Source organism: Heloderma suspectum, chromosome 5 (assembly GCF_057233095.1).
Source record: "Heloderma suspectum isolate Gila_16-S chromosome 5, 16-S_ref, whole genome shotgun sequence".
In the NCBI taxonomy this organism is placed as follows: domain Eukaryota; kingdom Metazoa; phylum Chordata; class Lepidosauria; order Squamata; family Helodermatidae; genus Heloderma; species Heloderma suspectum.
This window is the reverse complement of record NC_139462.1, coordinates 3,012,936-3,032,726: the sequence shown is the minus strand read 5'-3', so window position 1 is coordinate 3,032,726 and position 19,791 is coordinate 3,012,936. Positions and strand designations below refer to the sequence as shown.

The following is a 19,791-nucleotide window of genomic DNA, read 5'->3' as shown; positions in this document are numbered from 1 at the left end:
CCTGATTGGTTGGACATGGAGAGAGAGAGAAAACTATTTTAGAAGATATAAGCCAGAGGCAGAGAGGAAGACAGGGAGAAGAAAATAAGCAGAAAGAAGATGAGAGGAAAAGAAGGAAGAAGCACAGAGTCCTAGAGGAAAGAAACAGTCAGAGCTGCTGGAACTGGACCAATGACAGTAAGATATTGCTCGGAGAAGGGACCTGGATAAAATAGTTAGGTCTAATTAGGTTAGCTGGATGCATTTATTCTTGGTTGTCTTGTTACCCTAATACTGATATGGTGTTGTGTGGTGCATGTGTATCCATTCAGATACCTAAACCCCAGAAAGTTTTAACCACCCCAGAAAGGCTGGTTTGGTGGAGGCAGCCAGAGGAGAAAAAAAAAGAGTTCCACCTGGTGGCAGTGGAAAATGCCAGAGGAATGAAAGGGCAAAAAGGAATGTGGGCACAATATACTGCTGTTCCCCTTTCCATTCATGGAACCTGGCGCTGTAGGTCCATGACAGATAATATCAACTGTGGTATCCATCTTCCTGGAATGGGCCTAGGAGGCAGAGTGTTATGGTGCCTCTAGTCTGTTACGGAGGGGCAGACCCAGGTGGTAGTGCTGGGCCACTTTACGGCCTTTTGGGACGCCTACAGGTTTCCATCTCCTCCCCCATACTGTTTAACATGAAACCACTGGGAGAGGTCACCTGCAGGCGTGGGCTACAGTGTCAATGGAATGTGGCTCTCTCTCTTTCTGTCTACCAGTTCCAAGGAGGCTGTGGAAAGCCTGAACCAGTTATCTGGAGGTGGTTTGGGGATGGATAAAAACAAACACGCTGAGGCGGAGGTACTGAGGGTTGGGAAGTCAGCATGTCTGGATGGAGATCTGCAACCGGTTTGGGATGGAGTTTCACTCCCACAGACTACCAGATCTGCAGCCTGGGGGTCCTCCTGGACTCATGCTATCTATGGAGGTGCAGGCGGTGTCAGTGACTATGAGGGCTTCTTACCAGCATAAAATGGTTTGCCAGCAGCTATGGTATGGAGAGAAACCAGCCCTCACTTCAGTTAATCATTCCCTGCTTATATTTTTAATTTTTTTTTTTTATTTCAGGGGATTTCTACACTCCTTTTCATTTTTTTAAAAAAATCCCAAAGCCGTTTACAAGAGAGAATCATGATAAAATACAATTAAATAATTAAATAATTAAAACAACAAATAATTAAAACAATAAAACAGTTATAAAACAATAACATCTCATTAAAATAACCAGGGGTAGCTGACAACGCCAGCAGTCAGGACAACGCCTGGGCAAACAGATGTGTTTTCAGTCGGAGGCAGAAATTCTCCACATTTGGCGCCTGCAAGGTATCAAGGGGGAGATCTTCTAGGTGGGCGGCACCCCAACTGAGAGGCACGTTGGCCAAACGAGACCCAGCAGGCTGCAGTGCAACACACCAGACCTCCCCCTCGGAACGTGGAGACTAGGCAGCCCACAGCGGAGAAGGCCCTGCTAGCTAGCTAGCAAGCTAGGCTACAGTACCATAATTACGTATTACGCATCCAGACAAGACTGGTACAGAATGCGGCAGCCCAAATGCTTGTTTCCATCCTAAAGCCAGGCTAAATGCCAAACTGAAATAGATTTAAAAAATCAGCACCCCAAGCCTGCCTCACGCCACCATCCTCTCTAACACGCTGTGCAAAAATGGAAGATCAGGTACTGGCTGATAATTATCCAGGCTCCAAAGGGGTGGGGGGAGGGGAGAAGAAGAGAGGGTTTCCAACAAGGATCTAACTACTACTTCCTTAAGGGCAACAGGAACCACAGTCTACGTCAGGCAAGCAAGGGTTGCACCACCTGTCAAGATGTTCCACCACCTGTCCCCCTGGACATACATGGAGAAGGCCCTCGCTGCACTGGCAGACACTGTGCAGATGAAATGGGGGCAGAGAAGCAAGCGAGCTTTCTTGGCTGCCACCATTGCCACAGGGTAAGCCGTAACGTGGGCTCTCACCTGTTTGTCAGTCCTGCCACAAATCTTTTGCTATTTGTGCTCTAGTTGTCAAGTGAATCATTTCATTGCCCTCAAAATACCATGGACCCATTACGGCTCTATAATTTGGTTGAGGATGTTTGGGAACAATAGCATTTGAGTTATTTCCTAATTTCAAATCGAGACTAGGGTCTCAGCAGCACTGCCAGCTAAAACTACATTTTTATACTGCCCAATAGTCAAATTCCCCCAGAAGCATCAGAAAATCATCTGGATCCATCAAGCCTCCTGGGCCTCTGAAGGTCAAACTTGATCAGCTAATGATCTGCCCATGATAACAGAGCCACCACTGACTCGCCCACCAGCAGATCACTTTACCCTAATCAGTACAGAAAACCACATCCAGAGTGCATCCCATCACATGCACTGGGCTCAATATAATCTGAGACAGGCCCATGATTGTCACAGTGGCCATGAAATTCTGAGGCACTTCAGATAAGGAGGCCTTGGCACATATATTTAAGTTCCGCAAAACCAAAAGCCTTGGGGTGCTCAACACCAGCACTTGCTCAGGCAGAAGGACTTCTCAGGCAATAGGGTGGATGGTACACCAAGAGAATCCCAATCCTGGCTCAAGCTTCCAACACCCGGTAGAGATACTTGAAACGAGTGGACTGTGGACAGGGTATCTGACCAGGGAAGCAGGATCCGTACAGACCACAACTATCCTGCCTCTCAAGCTGTGCTTGGTGCTGCACTTGATACCCTGGTGGACACATCTGGGAGAGATTTACACCCCTCTCCCCCCAGGTTTCATTTATATAGGCCAGGTCAGCATGTTTTCCCTGGATAAGATCAAAGATGGTTAATCCTTTTCCATTAGATGACCTGGCATTCTCTAGCAGCACCTTAAGGTTTGAAAGGACTGCAGTTAAGCCACCAGTGCTGGAAGGGGAAATTCACAGTGCATTTTACAATAAGGAAATGAAGATTATATTCAAGCTGGGAGTAACAACCCCATGAAAAAGCCAAAGTGATGTTTATAATGCATAGTGGATTGCTAGTTTAGCTTGTACTGGGGAGGGAGGTCTTCTCTGCATATATATGTACTTGATTCTTGAGGGGGCGGGGAGAGCATCTATAGCAACATTAAACATTCACCTCTATGGAGATTGATATAATTTAATTACAAACCTAATTATGTTCTTCTAAACTGGGCTAAGTGGGCAGAGTGTGGGAGGCCTTCCCTCCTAGGCATAACAGCATGAGATGCATCTCCTCCTCTAGAAAAAGTGGGTTTTTTTTTAAGGTATTGGACTATTTCAGTGGCACTATAGTTGGAGATTCACACTTTACTGACACATATTTATAACCACCTGCAACAAAAGAAACAGATAAGGAATAACCCCTATTGATTATTTATTAAATAGATGTATATACCGCTGAACATATCTAAAAGTATCTCTAAGCAGTTCACAAAATACATAATACATATTAAAATACAATTAAAATACATAAAATTGCGAAAACATTAATAGAAAGCATTAATAAAACATTAAAATAAATTAAAACAACACTGTAAACACAACCAAATAGAATGGGCAGCACAACCATTCAGGGAAGGTTTTGGGGTGAAGAGATAGATCTTTAACGGCTGCCTAAAACACACCATGGTTGGTGCCTCCCAAATACCAGGGCATGCTATTAGGCGGGCACCACCATGCAGAAGGCCCACCCCCTGGCTGCTGCCAGATGGCGATCTGCAGTCCGTGATGCAACCACTGAGACCTCCTCCAATGATCTTAATGCTCATGCAGGTCTGCACTGGGGAAGGCGATCTGCCAGGCAACCTGGTCCAAAGCTGTTCAGGGCTTATATGCCAACAGCAAGACCTTGCACTTGGCTCGGCAGCTAACAGGTAGCCGGTGCAGCTGCTTCAACACCAGTGTAACGGGTGCTCAGCCAGGCGCCCCTCTAACATCCTGTCCATTCCATTTTGCTTCAGTTGCAGCTTCCGGACCAAGCACAAGGGTACCCCACATAAAATGCATTGTTGTTGTTCAGTCGTTAAGTCGTGTCCGACTCTTCATGGCCCCATGGACCATAGCACGCCAGACCTTCCTGTCCTCCACCCTCTCCCGGAGTGTGCTCAAGTCCATATTCATTGCATCGATGATGTTATCTAGCCATCTCATCCTCTGCCGTCCCCTTCTCCTTTTGCATTCAATCTTTCCCAGCATCAGGGTCTTTTCTTTTCCAGGGAGTTTTCTCTTCGCATTAGGTGGCCAAAATATTTGAGCTTCAGCTTCAGTATCTGTCCTTCCAATGAGCACTCAGGGCTGATTTCCTGTAGGATTGACTGATTTGACCTCCTTGCAGTCCAGGGAACTCGTAAGAGTCATCTCCAGCATCACCATTCGAAAGCATCAATTCTTCGGCGCTCAGCCTTCCTTACAGTCCAGCTCTCACAGCCATACATTACTGCTGGGAAAACCATAGCTTTGATTATGTGGACCTTTGTCGGCAAGGTGATGTCTCTGCTTCTTACTATGCTGTCTAGGTGTGCCATAGCTTTCCTCCCAAGGAGCAAGCGTCTTTTAATTTCATGGCTACAGTCACCGTCTGCGGTGATGTTGGACCCCAAGAAAATAAAATCTGTCACTGCTTCCATTTCTTCCCCTTCTATAAGCCAGGAAGTGATGGGGCCAGATGCCATGATCTTCGTTTTCTTTATGTTGAGTTTCAAACCAGCTTTTGCTTTCTGCCATTAGGCTGGTATCGTCTGCATATCTGAGGTTGTTGATAATTCTCCCGGCAATCTTAATTCCGACCAGTGATTGATCCAACCCGGCGTTTCTCATGATGTACTCTGCATATAAATTAAATAAGCAGGGTGACAATATACAGCCTTGTCATACTCCTTTCCCAATTTTGAACCAATCGGTTGTTCAATGTCCTGTTCTTACTGTTGCTTCTTGTCCCTCATACAGGTTTCTCAGAAGACAGGTAAGGTGGTCTGGTACTCCCATCTCTTTAAGAATTTGCCACAGTTTGTTATGATCCACACAATCAAAGGCTTTAGCGTAGTCAATGAAGCAGTGGTTGGGGCATAGACTTGAATTACCGCGACGTTGCCTTGGATTTGTACTGAGATCATTCTATCGTTTTTGAGATTGTAACCCAGGACTGCTTTTCCCACCCTTTTACTGACTATGAGTGCTACTCCATTTCTTCCAAGGGATTCTTGCCCACAGTAGTAGATACAATGGTCACCTGAATTAAATTTGCCCATGCCTGTCCATTTTAGATCGTTGATTCCCAAGATGTCGATGTTCAATCTTGCCATCTCATGTTTGACCACCTCCAGCTTACCTTGATTCATTGATCTGACATTCCAGGTTCCTAAACAATATTGTTCTTTAAAGCATCGGATTTTCTTTTCACCACCAGACACATCCACAGCTGATTGTCCTTTCGGCTTTGGCCCAGCCGCTTCACTCTTTCTGGCGCTACTTGGAAATGCCCTCTGCTCTTCCCCAGTAGTATATTGGACACCTTCTGACCTGAGGGGCTCATCTTCCGGCATCATATCTTTTAGCCTTGTGATACGTTCCATGGGGTTTTTTTGGCGGGAATACTGGAGCGGGTTGCTATTTCCTTCTCCAGTGGACCACATTTTGTCAGAACTCTCTGCCATGACCTGTCCGTCTTGTATGGCCCTGCACGGCATAGCTTATGGCTTCACTGAGTTACGCAAGCCCCTTCGCCACAACAAGGCAGTGATCCATGAAGGGGATAAAATACATTGTTGTTGTTGTTCAGTCGCGTCCGATTCTTCGTGATCCCATGGACCATAGCACGCCAGGCCTTCCTGCCCTCCGCTCTCTCCCGGAGCGTGCTCAAGTTCATATTCATTGCATCGGTGATGCTATCTAGCCATCTCATCCTCTGCTGTCTCCTTCTCCTTTTGCCTTCAGTCTTTCCCAGCATCAGGGTCTTTTCCAGAGAGTTTTCTCTTCGCATTAGGTGGCCAAAATATTTGAGCTTCAGCTTCGGTATCTATCCTTCCAATGAGCACTCAGGGTTGATTTCCTGTAGGATTGACTGATTTGACCTCCTTGCAGTCCAGGGGACTCCTAAGAGTCTTCTCCAGCACCACAGTTCGAAAGCATCAATTCTTCGGCGCTCAGCCTTCCTTATAGTCCAGCTCTCACAGCCATACGTTACTACTGGGAAAACCATAGCTTTGATTAGACGGACCTTTGTCGGCAAGGTGATGTCTCTGCTTCTTACTATGCTGTCTAGGTTGGCCATAGCTTTCCTCTCCAGGAGCAAGTGTCTTTTAATTTTATGGCTACAGTCACTGTCTCCAGTGATCTTGGAGCCCAAGAAAATAAAATCTGTCACTACTTCCATTTCTTCCCCTTCTATATGCCAGGAAGTGATAGGGCCAGATGCCATGATCTTAGTTTTTTTTATGTTGAGTTTCAAGCCAGCTTTTGCACTCTCCTCTTTCACCCTCAACAAGAGGCTCTTTAGATCCTCTTTGCTTTCTGCCATTAGGGTGGTATCGTCTGCATATCGGAGGTTGTTGATAATTCTCCCGGCAATCTTAATTCCGACCAGTGATTCATCCAACCCGGCATTTCTCATGATGTACTCTGCATATAAGTTAAATAAGCAGGGTGACAATATGCAGCCTTGTCGTACTCCTTTCCCAATTTTGAACCAATCAGTTGTTCCATGTCTGGTTCTTACTGTTGCTTCTTGACCCTCGTACAGGTTTCTCAGGAGACAGGTAAAGTGGTCTGGTACTCCCATCACTTTAAGAATTTGCCACAGTTTGTTGTGATCCACACAGTCAAAGGCTTTAGCGTAGTCAATGAAGCAGAAATAGACGTTTTTCTGGCATTCTCTTGCTTTCTCCATGATCCACCGAATGTTGGCGATTTGATCTCTAGTTCCTCTGCCTCTTCGAAACCCAGCTTGTACTTCCAGTAGTTCTTGGTTCACATACTGCTGAAGCCTAGCTTGTAGGATTTTGAGCATAACCTTGCTAGCATGTGAAATGAGCGCAATTGAGCCGTAGTTTGAACACTCTTTGGCGTTGCCCTTCTTTGGGATTGGAATGTAAACTGACCTTTTCCAGTCTTGCGGCCACGGTTGAGTGTTCCAAATGTGTTGGCATATTGAGTGCAGCACTTGAACAGCATCATCTTTTAGGATTTTAAATAGCTCAGCTGGAATACTGTCATCTCCGCTAGCTTTGTTGTTAGTAATGCTTGCTAAGGCCCACTTGACTTCACTCTCTAGGATGTCCGGCTCAAGTTCAGTGACCGCACTATCATGGCTATCAGGGACATTCAGATCTTTCCTGTATAGTTCTTCTGTGTATTCCTTCCACCTCTTCTTAATCTCATCTGCTTCTGTTAGGTCCCTGCCTTCTTTGTCCTTTATCATGCCCGTCTTTGCACAAAACGTTCCCTTGAGATCTCCGATTTTCTTGAAAAGATCTCTAGTCTTTCCCATTCTGTTGTTTTCCTCAATTTCTTTGCATTGTTCATTTAAGAAGGCCTTCTTGTCTCTCCTTGCTATTCTCTGGAACTCTGCATTCAGTTGGATATATCTTCCCCTTTCTCCCTTGCTTTTCGCTTCGCTTCTTTCCTCAGTTACTTGTAAAGCCTCATCAGACAGCCACTTGGCTTTCTTGCATTTCTTTTTCTTTGGGATGGATTGAGTTGCTGCCTCCTGAAGAGGTTACCAACGCATAGCCTACAGTGGCCAGGCTATCCCTGCGTAGGAACAGGCGTAGCTGATATACCAACCCGCGTTGGCAATAGACGCTCCTCACCACAGAAGCCACTTGGGCCTCTAGTGACAATGATGAATCCAGAAGCACCCCGAACCACGTACCTGTTCTTTCTGAGGGACTGCAGCCCTGTCTAGAACAGGCAAGCTCCCCAATACCCATACCTGGGAACCACTCACCCATACAGTCTCCATCCTGTCAGGATTCGGTGTCAGTTTGTTGATCCTCATCCAACCCATCACTGCATCCAGGCACTGGTTCAGAACATGCACAGCCTCTCCTGATTCAGATGTTACGGAGAAATGGAGCTGTCCCCAGTAGTTTCATGTAGATGTTAAATAGCAGGGGAGACAAGATGGTACCCTACGGGACTCCTCAGCATAACTGCCAGGGAGCCGAGGCATGCTCCCCAATGCTACTTCCTAGAACTGTGCCTGCAAATAGGAGCAGAACCACTGCAGCACAGTGCCCCCAATTCCCAACTCAGAGAGACGAACAAAAAGGATACTATAGTCAACGGTATCAAAAGCCACTGAGAGGTCAAGCAGGATGAACAGAGTCACACTCCCTCTGCCTCTCTCCCACAACAGGTCATCCATCAGGGTGACCAAAGCCGATTGTTTAATGTTGTTTTATGTGGTTTACTTTTCCAATAACGCACAGATAGGTAATCACAGAATCATGGAATCATAAAATAGTAGGGTTGGAAGGGGTCTATAAGACCATCATGTCCAACCCCCTGCTCAGTGCAGAAATCTAAGCCAAAGCATCCCTGACAGATGGCTGTCCAGCCTCATCTGGAATGCCTCCAATGTGGGAGAGCCCACTACCTCCCTAAGTAATTGGTTCCATTGTCGTATTGCTCTAACAGTCAGGTATTTTTCCTGATGTTCAGCAGGAATCTGGCTTCCTGTGACTTGAGCCCATTATTCCATGTCCTGCACTCTGGGATGAGCGAGAAGAGATCCTGGCCTTCCTCTCTGTGACAACCTTTCAAGTACTTGAAGAGTGCTATCCTATCTCCCCTCAGTCTTCTCTTCTCAAGGCTAAACATGCCCAGTTCTCTCAAGTCTCTCCTCACAGGGCTTTGTTTCCAGTCCCCTGATCATCTTTGTTGCCCTCCTCTGAACCCTCTCCAGTTTTATTTATTTACTTTATTTATTAGCCACCCATCTGGCTGGCTACCCAGCCACTCTAGGCGGCATACAATACTAATAACAAATTTACATAATCAACTAAACAAACAAACAAATAAATAAATAACAAAAAAAACACTGCTCTAAAAAACCCTAACCAACCCCAAATGCCCACCTGAACAGCCAGATTTTTAAAGCCCGGCGGAAGCTCATCAAAGAGGGGGCATGGTGGAGGTCACTAGGGAGGGTTACATAGAGTGGGGGCCACCACAGAAAAGGCCCTCTCCCTAGTCCTCACCACCCTAGCTGTCCTGGCTGATGGGGCAGACAGAAGGCCTACTGAGGCCAATCTTGTTGAGCAGTGTCCCTACCATTGTTCAAGGCGCTCCTTAAGTTTGTTTGCTTCTTTCTTAAAATGTGGTGCCCAGAACTGGACACAGTACTCCAGATGAGGCCTAACCAGTGCTGAATAGAGGGGAACTAGTACTTCCCAGGGTTTGCAAGCTACACTTCTATTAATGCAGCCCAAAATAGCATTTGCCTTTTTTGCAGCCACATCACATGGTTGGCTCATGTTCAGCTTGTGATCGACAACAATTCCAATAAGCTTCTCGCTTGTAGTATTGTTGAGCCAAGTATCACCCATCTTGTAACTGTGCATTTGGTTTCTTTTTCCTAGGTGCAGAACTTGGCATTTATCCCTATTCAATGTAATTCTCTTGTTTTCTGCCCAGCACTCCAGTCTACCAAGATCACTTTGAATTTTGTTTCTGTCTTCCAGAGTATTAGCTATTCCGTCCAATTTTGTGTCATCTGCAAATCTGATAAGCGTTCCTTGCACCTCCTCCTCCAAGTCATTAATAAAAATGCTGAAGAGCACTGGGCCCAGGACTGAGCCCTGCAGTACCCCACTCGTTACCTCTCCCCAGTTTGAGAAGATCTCATTGAGAAGCACTCTTTGAGTCCGATTCTGTAGCCAACTGTGGATCCACCTGATCGTTGTTTCATCTAATCCACTTCCTCCTGTATTTCTCATCCTCCTGTATTTCTGTGCAGAGATATGTATTTTTTACATATAGTGCAACTCCACCTCCCTTTCTCTTCCTCCTGTTCTTTTTGAACAAGTTGTATCCTTCAATTGCTGTATTCCAGTCATGGGAGTCATCCCACCAAGTTTCACTTACACCTATGAAGTAGTAATGTCCTTCCTGTATTAAGAGTTCAAGTTTGTTCTGTTTGTTTCCCATACTCTGGGTATTAGCATATAGATAGTGAAGACCACGTGCTTTATAGTCTGGCTTTCTTCCTACATGTTTTTGAAGACTATTATTGGGTGCTGTTCCCTCCATTGCGGTGCATGAGCCTTCGTCCATTGTACCCCCAGCTTTATGTCTCCCTCCTCCATAGGATTCAGCTTAAAGCCCTCCTGATTAGGTTCTTCATGCTGTGGCCAAACACATTCTTCCCAGCCTTTGTGAGGTGCAACCCATCCCCTGCCAACAGTCCATCTTCCAGGAAGTATAGCCCGTGGTCCCAGAATCCAAATCTCTCGCTTCGGCACCACCTTCATAGCCAGTCATTCACCCGGAGTATTTTTCTTTTCCTTGCTATCCCTCTTCTCACTACTGGAAGGATGGATGAGAAAACTATCTGGGCCCCAAAGTTCTTGAGTTTCCTTCCCAAAGCTTCAAAGTCTGACGTGATTTCTTCATAACTCTGCTTGGCAGTATCATTTTTCCCACATGGATGAGAAGAAAGGGATACCTGGCAGTGGGCTTCATGAGTGTAGGCAACCCTTCAGTCATGTCTCTAATCCGTCCTCCCGGGAGACAGCATACCTGGCGAGTCCACGGGTCTTCACGACATACTTGGGTTTTGATCCCACGCAGCAAGGAGTCTCCCACTACTACTACTCTCTTCTTCTTGTTGTAGGCCTTGATTTCATTGCCTCTGCTTGACTGACCTTTAGCCTCTTGCTCGCTCTCATGCGGGGTCCCCTGTAATTCTGGTGCAGAGTGGCTTCTAGTTCTTCTGCTCCAAACTGTCACCCTTTTCCACGGAGTATCCTCTACTTCATTTTTCCTCTCCTCACCATTTTCCTCTTCTGCCTCAGCTTGCTGTTGCTCTTCAGGCTTCTGGTCTTCACTTTGCTGCTGTAGTTCCACCATTCTGTCCAAGAACTCTTCGTGTTCCCTTATTCCCTGGAGGGTCAACACTCACCGCTCCAGTCCTCTTACTTTTTCTTCCAACAGTGTGATCAACTTGCACTTGTTGCACATGTAGGCCATGTTGATCTCAGGCAAGAAAACAAACATTGCACAGACATTGCAAGTCACCACCACTGGAGAGTCTTTTCCTTCCATATTCTCTATTCCGTTTTTGTTTCTAGCTTTCTGATTGTACTGGAATAGCCCGTAGTTTGTCCTCTATTCACTGGAGGTTAACAACAGAGTCCTACTGGTATAGTAGTATATACTATACTGGTATAGTATATTTCTTGTATGTTACAAGAAAAAGAATTTTTTTAAAAATTGTTAGAGACCTCCCCCTTGACCTCCCTTGCCAAACTCCCTGTCAAATTTGTTTGCTCTCCGTGTTTGCTTGCTCTGATCGCTTGCTCTCTGGGAGCTTGCCTGATTGCATAGATCAGCTGGAGCAGCTTCCTCTGCTCTGCTCAGTTAGGAGTCAGGAAACAGACTCCTAATCTCTGGCCCGGTGGCCTTATCTGGCCTGTGAAGCTCCCCAAGGGGCTGTCACCCTTTTCATCAACACACCCACTTGCCTTTGATCTGCCCAACGTAGTTCTTCCTGCTTGCCAGAATGTGGCCTATGCTGTGGGTTTCCGGGGCACTCCAGCTTCTCCCTGGTCTCTGAGGCATTCCATCTTCTCCCCAGCCTGTTCCTGGTCTTCAACGCTCCCGGCTCCCCTTCCTTCCTTCCTTCCTTTCCATTGCTCTCTCCTGGGTACTTTCCTACCTCCAGACTCCTTCTGATAATTCTTCTTCCAAGTCTCAGGTATTCCAACAGGGTTTCTACAGCACATCTTCATTGCCCCTTAGTCATCTTTCAGCTTCAGCTACAAGCACTTTACATAAATGACTCCAAGCTGAAAGCAAAAGCCTGTCCTGCTGTTGTTCCCCAGCAACTGGTATTTCAGAGACAGAGTCTCTCTGAATATTTATTGACTTTAAAAAGTGATTAAGGTAGCATACAAAATTAAGTAGCACAATAAAATGCAATGAAGATATAAGTTCCAACAATAAAAGGAGAGAGAGAAGGAGCAGCAATCAGGCAACCCTCCATCATGCCTGGATACAAGCTCCAGCTAAGAGACCCCCTCCTTCCTGCTACCAACTGTTTCTCACTGCTGAGGACATCAGAGGGAGAAGCAGCTGCCCTTCCACTGTGCCCATGACCTGCTGTACTTTGCAACTAAGAATCTAGTGCCTGAACTTACTTTTTTCCTCCACCTTCCCAATCCTCTTTCCTTTTGTGTTGTGTCTTTTAGATTGTAAGTCTGTGGGCAGGGATTGTCTTAAGAAGTATCTTTGTAAGCTGGTTGGGAGCTGTTTTTGCTAAAGAGCAGGATAAAAATGCTATCAAATAAATAAGCAAGCAAGCAAGCAGACAAATAAATTCAGATAAAATACAGCAGGTTATAATTTAGCAAGTTGGCACATCAAAGGTTTGATGGAATAAAAGAAGTCTCTAAAAGAGTTCTAAAGACTGGGCATGGCCACTAAGAAAGCCCTCTACCGTGTTCCAACCAAACACAATTCAGATGTTGGAAAGTTGAGAAGAGCCTCTCCAGAAGATCTTAATGACTGGGCTGGCTCATATGGGAGAAGGCAGTTCTTAAGGCAGCCTGGCTCCCAGCCATTTACGACTCTGAGGGTATGCCATACCTTCTTGCCCCTCTTGCACTGCAGTAGTCCAGTTGAGAAATAAGTAAGGCATAGGTCACAAGGGCCAGATCTGATTCTCCCAAGAACAGATGCAACTGGAGCATCAACTGAAATCTGGCTAAGGCACTCCCGGCCACAGCTACCACCTGAACAGCCAAGCTCAAGGTTGGGTCTAGAGTGTACAACTTCCCTGCCTGGGGGTGCGCCAAGAGAGTGCTACCCCATCCAAGACTGGCTGGACCATTATTCCTAACAAATAGGTCTACTGGCCAGAAGCACTTCTGTCTTGACTGAATTAATTCTCAGTTTGTTCATCATACAACCTATTACCGACCTCAAGCACCAGTTCCCAAGAATGCAACAGAAAGGAGAGAGTTGGATGTCAGCCATATATTGAGGACACCGTACGACAAATCCCCAGGTGATCTCTCCGAGTGGTTTCATGTAGATGTAAAACAGCATGGGGGATAGGATCCAAACCTTTGAAATGCCACAAACCAAGGGCCAAAAAAGAGTCATCCAGCACCATATTCTGGAACCAACCTGTCTGGAAGAACTAGAACCACTGCAAAACAGTGTCTTCAAAACCCATCCCAGCCAGATGGTCCAAAAGGACATCACAGTCAATGCTACTGAAAGCAGCTGAGAGGTCCAGCAGAAAAATTATACATTTCCCCAGTCTGGTTCCCAGGACAGATCATCCACAAAGGTGATCTGATCTGTTTCCATCCTGCAACTGCTCCTAAAGCTGGACTGAAATGGATCTAGATAATCTGTTTCATCCAGGAAAACTTGGAGTTAAAGATGTCACAATATGCTCAAGCACCTTGTCCCAAAACACATTAAAAGATTTATCCAACACAGTGGGGTTAAAGAGGTTTTTTTAAAAAACAAAAACAAAAAACAGTCTCACTACCACCATCTCCTTAAGGCTAGCTGGAACCACACCCTGCCATAAGGAGGTGTTTATCACTCCCCTCACTGACTCAACCAGTTCATCTCTGGCTGCCTTTATCAGCTAGAAAAGACAAGGCTCGAGGGCATAGGTGGGTGGCCTCACTGCTCCAAGAATCCTGTCCACCCTTTTGGACCCATTGGGGGGGGGGAGGACCCCAGCCTTTACTTCCCTGCACTGTGAGATTTGCCCATTTAACCCTACTCTCTGCTTCCTGCTCTTTATCCAGTTACCAGTCTCTAACAGAACCTATTTTCTTAATCCCATGACTTTCCCTTTCCCACCAACTCCCTTCTCCTTTTGTCTCATGTCTTTTTTAGACTGTGAGCTAGTGGGCAGGGACTTGTGGTTTGTTCATTTTATTTTGGTACAGCGCCTAGTATGTATTAGGCACTTTTATAAATAATAAATTTTGTTGATGGATGATGATGACTGCTAAGTTTACTCAGGAGCCTTTGATGGGGAACTCTGTCAAGACTTTTGGAAGTCTGGGTATATAATGTCTGCCAGATCATCCAGTCCACATGTTTGTTGACACTCTCAAAGAACTCCAAAAGCTTGGTGAAGCAAAGCTCCCTTTTGCAGACGTCCTGCTTCTTCTTCCTCAGCAATAGCACCTACCTAGCCCGATACTGCCTTCGCTGATTGGCAGAGGCTCTCTGGTGCCTTCATACTGGCCCCACTGCTCAAGACCCTTTCTAGAGGTGATGCCAGAGAATGAATGCATGCATTGCATGCGCTCCACCACTGAGCGATGGGCCCTCCAACTTTTCCTAGAATACCACTGATCCATGTTCTCCCCACCCCTGCTTTAAGCTCAAGCAACTGCCTCTTTGCCAGACTTCCTTGTCACCTTTTCAAAATGCCCAGGCTTAGACTGTCTCTCCCTGCCATACCTTCATATTATGGCCAAAGTAACTTTCTCAACTCTATATACTGGCTCCCTCTCATTTTTAAGTTTCTGCATTGTTTGAAATTCCTGGTCCTTACATTCCGAACACCAGCCAGCCAAAGACGCTTTGCTCATTGCTCCTTATCCCCATTGGTTGCTCTTTCCAGTCTGCAAATGTCCCCTTTGCTTCATCACGCTAAAGCCATGCTAGGAAAACCTCCCCACATTCATCTATCACCGCTTCCCTTTCCGCCTTTGAACTCTCTCTGCTTTTTCTAGTTTGGATCACCAGAGCCTTGCTGACTTGTTGCTATAAAGCTGCCCATTAAGTATTCCCAGCCGCTCTTCCACCGTTCCATTGGTTGCAAGCGTTGGCTTGACCACCTGACATAGAGGGCATGCCCTGTAGAGGCGGGCTCTCCTCCATATCTACATTCTGTACAACCTGTATACCTAGCACAGTGCTCTGTAAACAAAGTAGTAACTATTAGATTTAGCACTGCCCATAAACATCCATACCAGCTATTTGTTGTCAGGGGCTGCTCTCCCCACCCTCCATCTGATGCTACCTATGGCAGCAGTGTGTGTGTGGGGGGGGGGGTCGCTTTCCTTTACAAATCCTGAAACCTTATGTTGATAAAAGTATCACACCCATAAAACTGCAAGCAGCGCGTAATCATTTCTCTCACTCTCGCTTACCCTTCCTCTCCTGCCTTCCAGCATACTCAAGATACCACAGAACTGAGCTAAATAATTCCTCTTCCATTTATAAAATACCACTGTAATTTCAGCCAATATTCTGTTTCAAAAGACAAAAGGCTTTTCACTGGGGGGGGGGGGGAGACGACACTGAAGCTGAGAACACCTTTGGAGGCTTAAACTATCAGACTGTGGAATTTTTCTGACTTTTCACCCATGATCCCCGGATCAATACCTGTAGCCTCAGACTCCCATTGCATCCCAGGTTTAATGCCAGCCATCATCTGCAAGCACTGAAGCAAGCGTGGCCAAAGGAATAAAAAATCCTGTTTACAGAATGGCCTTTACCCTGTTTGCTCTCAGAAAAGTTTGCTGTGCCTAGAGATGAAACCCAACAACTCCAAAGGAAGTTAGCTCTATTTAGAATTCCCAACATGCAATCTCAGATCACCATCAGAACTGTTAGGCATTCCTTGTAAGTGTGGGGGAGCAAAATAAAAGGTGAAGTCTCAGGGCAACAGAGGGCCCGCCCTTGCAAGGTCCTCCAGGTTTCAGATTATCTGTGCTAGAAGGCTGCTTACATCTGGGACAGATTAGCCCAACAGTGAACCTTTGGGCTCATTTCATTACCCTGGAATCTCCAGTTTTAAAGCTAGTGATTCAGTGAACAATTATGTGGAGAACACTCTGCTCATGAGGATGTTTTAACACCTGCCTGGGAGATGCTTCCTTCTCTCTCTCTTTGCCATGGAAAGCCTATGGAGGAAAACACATTGTTCTCCTACAAAGAAAAAGCACACATCCCTATTTCAAGAATGGCTGTATAGTTCTATTATCTTATGTTCAGAAGGCAATATTAAAAACACCCCATGCTCCCCATTCAGTACATAGGACAGGATATCACAGAAGGACAACAGCATGGGGGGGTCAATTATGCTGAACTGTGAGAACAACACAGATGTGGTGAGATGTGAGTCATGCATCTTGTTTTCAAAGTTAGCTTCATTGGTATTATTATTAGGATCTTTTTCACGTACACAGCAATTCGCAAAGCTCACTGAACGTGGCTCAAGGCAGCTCAGTGTTTTTTTTCTTTAGTTCAAACTTCATCAGAAAACTCATCTCCCCAAAATATTATCAAGACCCATGTTGTATAAAATGGTTGCTAGATATTTAGCCCTTATCAAACCTTAAAATATGTCGATTTTGTGACCTATGAGATCAAATGGCAAGGTCTTATATCTGATGGAGCCATCCTTTGGAAGGTGGAAGGATATTCTTTTCCCAACAGAAATAAAGTGAGGAAATTCATTATCAATTCCGTATCATCTTTGTCAACAATTTTTTAAAATAACCTGACAAAAAGGTTGAAGGTTCTCTTTGTATACTTGTCATTTCATAAATTGCAATCTCCAGTGAATGTTTTACATTTTATCATAGTTCCAGAATATGCACATAAAATCTATATTAAGTGATCCAAATCTCCAGCTATCATCATTATATAGTGCTACTCAGTCTCTAAGCTATATTTTTAGATGGTTAAGGCCAACCCGTGTGGTTTCTCTTAACACTGCCTGTTCTGCCGTCAAGAAGCAGCATGTAGATTGCATATTTTTGCAGAGCTGCGAGGCACAGAAATCTTCAAACATAGGCATCTTGTTTATTTTATTAATTTATTTATTAAATTTCTTGATTGCCCATCTGGCCAGTCACCCGGCCACTCTGGGCAATGTACAGCAGTACAACAATCTAAAACACTAAAATTAAACATTAAAACATCATATTCTAAAAATACCCTAAACCACCCCAAATGCCTGCCTGAACAACCAAGTTTTCAATGCATGTCGGAAGCTCATTAAAGAGGGGGCATGGCGGAGTTCCCGAGGGAGGGAGTTCCACAGAGTGGGGGCCACCAGAGAAGGCCCTCGCCCTCATCCTCACCAGCCTAGCTGTCCTGGTTGATGAGACAGACAGAAGGCCATCCGAGGCTGACCTTGTTGAGCGGCCTGTCTGGTGTTGCTGGAGGTGCTCCTTGAGATAGGCTGGGCTGGAACCGTATAGGGTTTTGATTCTTTATTCACAATCATAAAGAATTGCTTCAAAGGCACTCCCTCTTCCTCCACCATTCCAGGATAATTGAAAGGTTAGTCACTTTCCTTCTCAAACACATGGAAGCAACAAACATACCAATTTCCACCCTTGCTCCCGTTCTGTGGCTTGATGGAAACCTAGTAGAGTCCAAAAAATAAATGACGACTTCTAACACTGAAGGAAACTAAACTTAAGCCAGGATCGGCTGTATTATTCTAGCCCACATCTTGTAGGCCTCCCCATTCCCTTTGTCCATGGCCTGCAACAGATGCAATACAAATACAAATGCATCCACACACTCACACACACCTTGAAAGCAGAGTGGATGGCTGCCAGAATGCACTGGCTCTTTAGGGAGCTGCCAGCAAGCCACACCGGCCATTCCGCACAACACGGGGAGGGCTTTTTTTGGCTTGTCCCTTTTACAGCATAGGACAGGTCATGCCTCAGGGCAATCTTTCTAGGAGAAAAATCCTAAAAATATGAAGATAACCAGATTTCTGAAGTTCTTTGGTGGCTTAGATTTTAAATAAAACATTTAGACACTGGTTTGTCAAGACCACTGGCCTCCAAGGCAAACAAGAATCTGAAAGCAGGCAGGCAGGCAAAACAAGTTCCAACTTCCAAGTAAGTTTGAGCTTTTTTGTTGCTGGTAAAAGCCAACTGCAGATGGGTCAAAACCAACAACAAAACATTCCCTAAGTCTGAAAACGGTGGACTTCACATTTTAGAACACTCAATATTGACTCTCTATGTTCAATGTAAACAGGTCAAATTTAAACAGGTCAAGTTTAAAATCAACGCTGAAACAAATATTGCTCCAAATGTGTGCATTTTTCTTTCTTTTTAGATATAATGGAAGTGTTTACTCGGCCACAAAATGTTTCATTTGAAAATCTGAACCTAGAAAACATCCTTTCTGCATTTTCCTGCAGACACCGTTGGGCAGAGAAATGCTGCTCGTCCTGAGCTCTTGTGGCACTCAGAGGTCCCGATTGTTCACAGCATGGATCAGTAGGGGCTGACACAGGTATGGGGGAGAGGAGGAGATGGGAGTTGATGGTTTGTTGTCCTACCAGCTTTTTTGAAGATTCTATGACACACACCTGTACATTAGAGGATGTCACAATAGCCAGGCTCTAATTTCCCAACAGCATGCATAAACCCCATTCCACACACCCTTATAAAGGGTAGCTGCTTACATAGTTCTGTTTTCTACCCAGAGGTTGACACATTATGCCACATCCTTCCAGAGGTCCCATGTTTCAATGCACCCTTTAAAATGCCAGCCACTTCATGAACTACAAACCAAACTGCCAGCACTTGTTACTGCCTTCCATTCTAACGAACAAATTCGTTCCACGATTTCAAGGTGCTTAGCAAAGGTGTATTAGACCTCTCTTACTTTTAAAGTAAGGCATCTCTCAAGGCATCCGGGTGCTAACTTGCACTGAAAGACTGCAGAACTAGCAGTTGCATATAAAATGCCAAAGCAAACATCTCCTTCAGAAATTGCCGTTTGAAAATTAGCCTTGCTACTTCTGTCTAGTAAAACTTTTATAACCATCTTGCATGTGGCTCTCAGCTATAAAACATGATTGGAAGAGCAACGCCACAGACTATATTCATCAAGTACAGTTTTCAGCAGACTTTGCCTGGTTCCTATTATTCTCTCTCTGTCTCTGTCTCTCTCTTCATTTTAAGCTTACTGGTTAATTTTATGGAAACAAATAAAGAGACCTACATATTATAGATGTAGTAATGACAAAAACATAACTCTGGAAGTACCACAAGTCAAACCTCTCCATCTTTCCAATTTTAATTTATGAGCCATAAACCTCACTTGTGCTAGTGGTTCTTGCCTCTCTGGATTTCCTCCCAGTGAATGATACACATGGTGCCTAGGTGTAAATCTCAAATGCAAGTGCTGAACTCAACATTGCTGGGCAGCCAGGAAGTACAGGAGGGCCCAGTACAATTGCCTGCTGCTGAACTGATCCACTGGAAAAGAGTAATTTCTCAAGGTGGCGCTGATGGAAGAAATTTTCCACTTTGATCCAGAATTTGTGGCAGTGGCTATAGTCAAGAATTTTGCACACAGGTAAATGCACACTACTGCAGCACTATCCATCTCCCAAGTAAGAGTTTGCAGATTATCTTTACATAAATATTGTATGTGGCAGCTCACAGTTGCTTGAGTGACAAGACTACTGGGAGTGTTATTCAGTGTATACAGGCAGCTCTTACAGGATGTCTTGAAGCTAACAGATGGGATGATCACCAGCTCTGTTTCATCTCTAGAGGAGTAACTACTATA

General features: G+C 45.2%; 1 protein-coding gene and 1 long non-coding RNA gene across 22 annotated transcripts in view; one reads left to right on the top strand and one right to left on the bottom strand.

Annotated features, from left to right (window-relative positions):
• EXOC6B (exocyst complex component 6B) overlaps positions 1-19,791 on the bottom strand; it is a 400,399-nt gene that overhangs the window by 213,888 nt on the left and 166,720 nt on the right. The gene's annotated exons all lie outside the window — the stretch shown is intronic.
• The window catches only part of LOC146343514 (uncharacterized), a 71,366-nt gene continuing 51,621 nt past the window's right edge, over positions 47-19,791 (top strand). For 8 of the 11 annotated variants that reach the window (XR_014791922.1, XR_014791923.1, XR_014791924.1 and 5 more), the window contains exons 1-2: positions 47-177; positions 18,325-19,791. The exon at positions 18,325-19,791 is cut by the window's right edge. This is a non-coding gene — a long non-coding RNA (uncharacterized LOC146343514). The remainder of the gene's footprint in view (positions 178-18,324) is intronic. The other 3 variants (XR_014791930.1, XR_014791931.1, XR_014791921.1) reach the window with 1 other exon arrangement.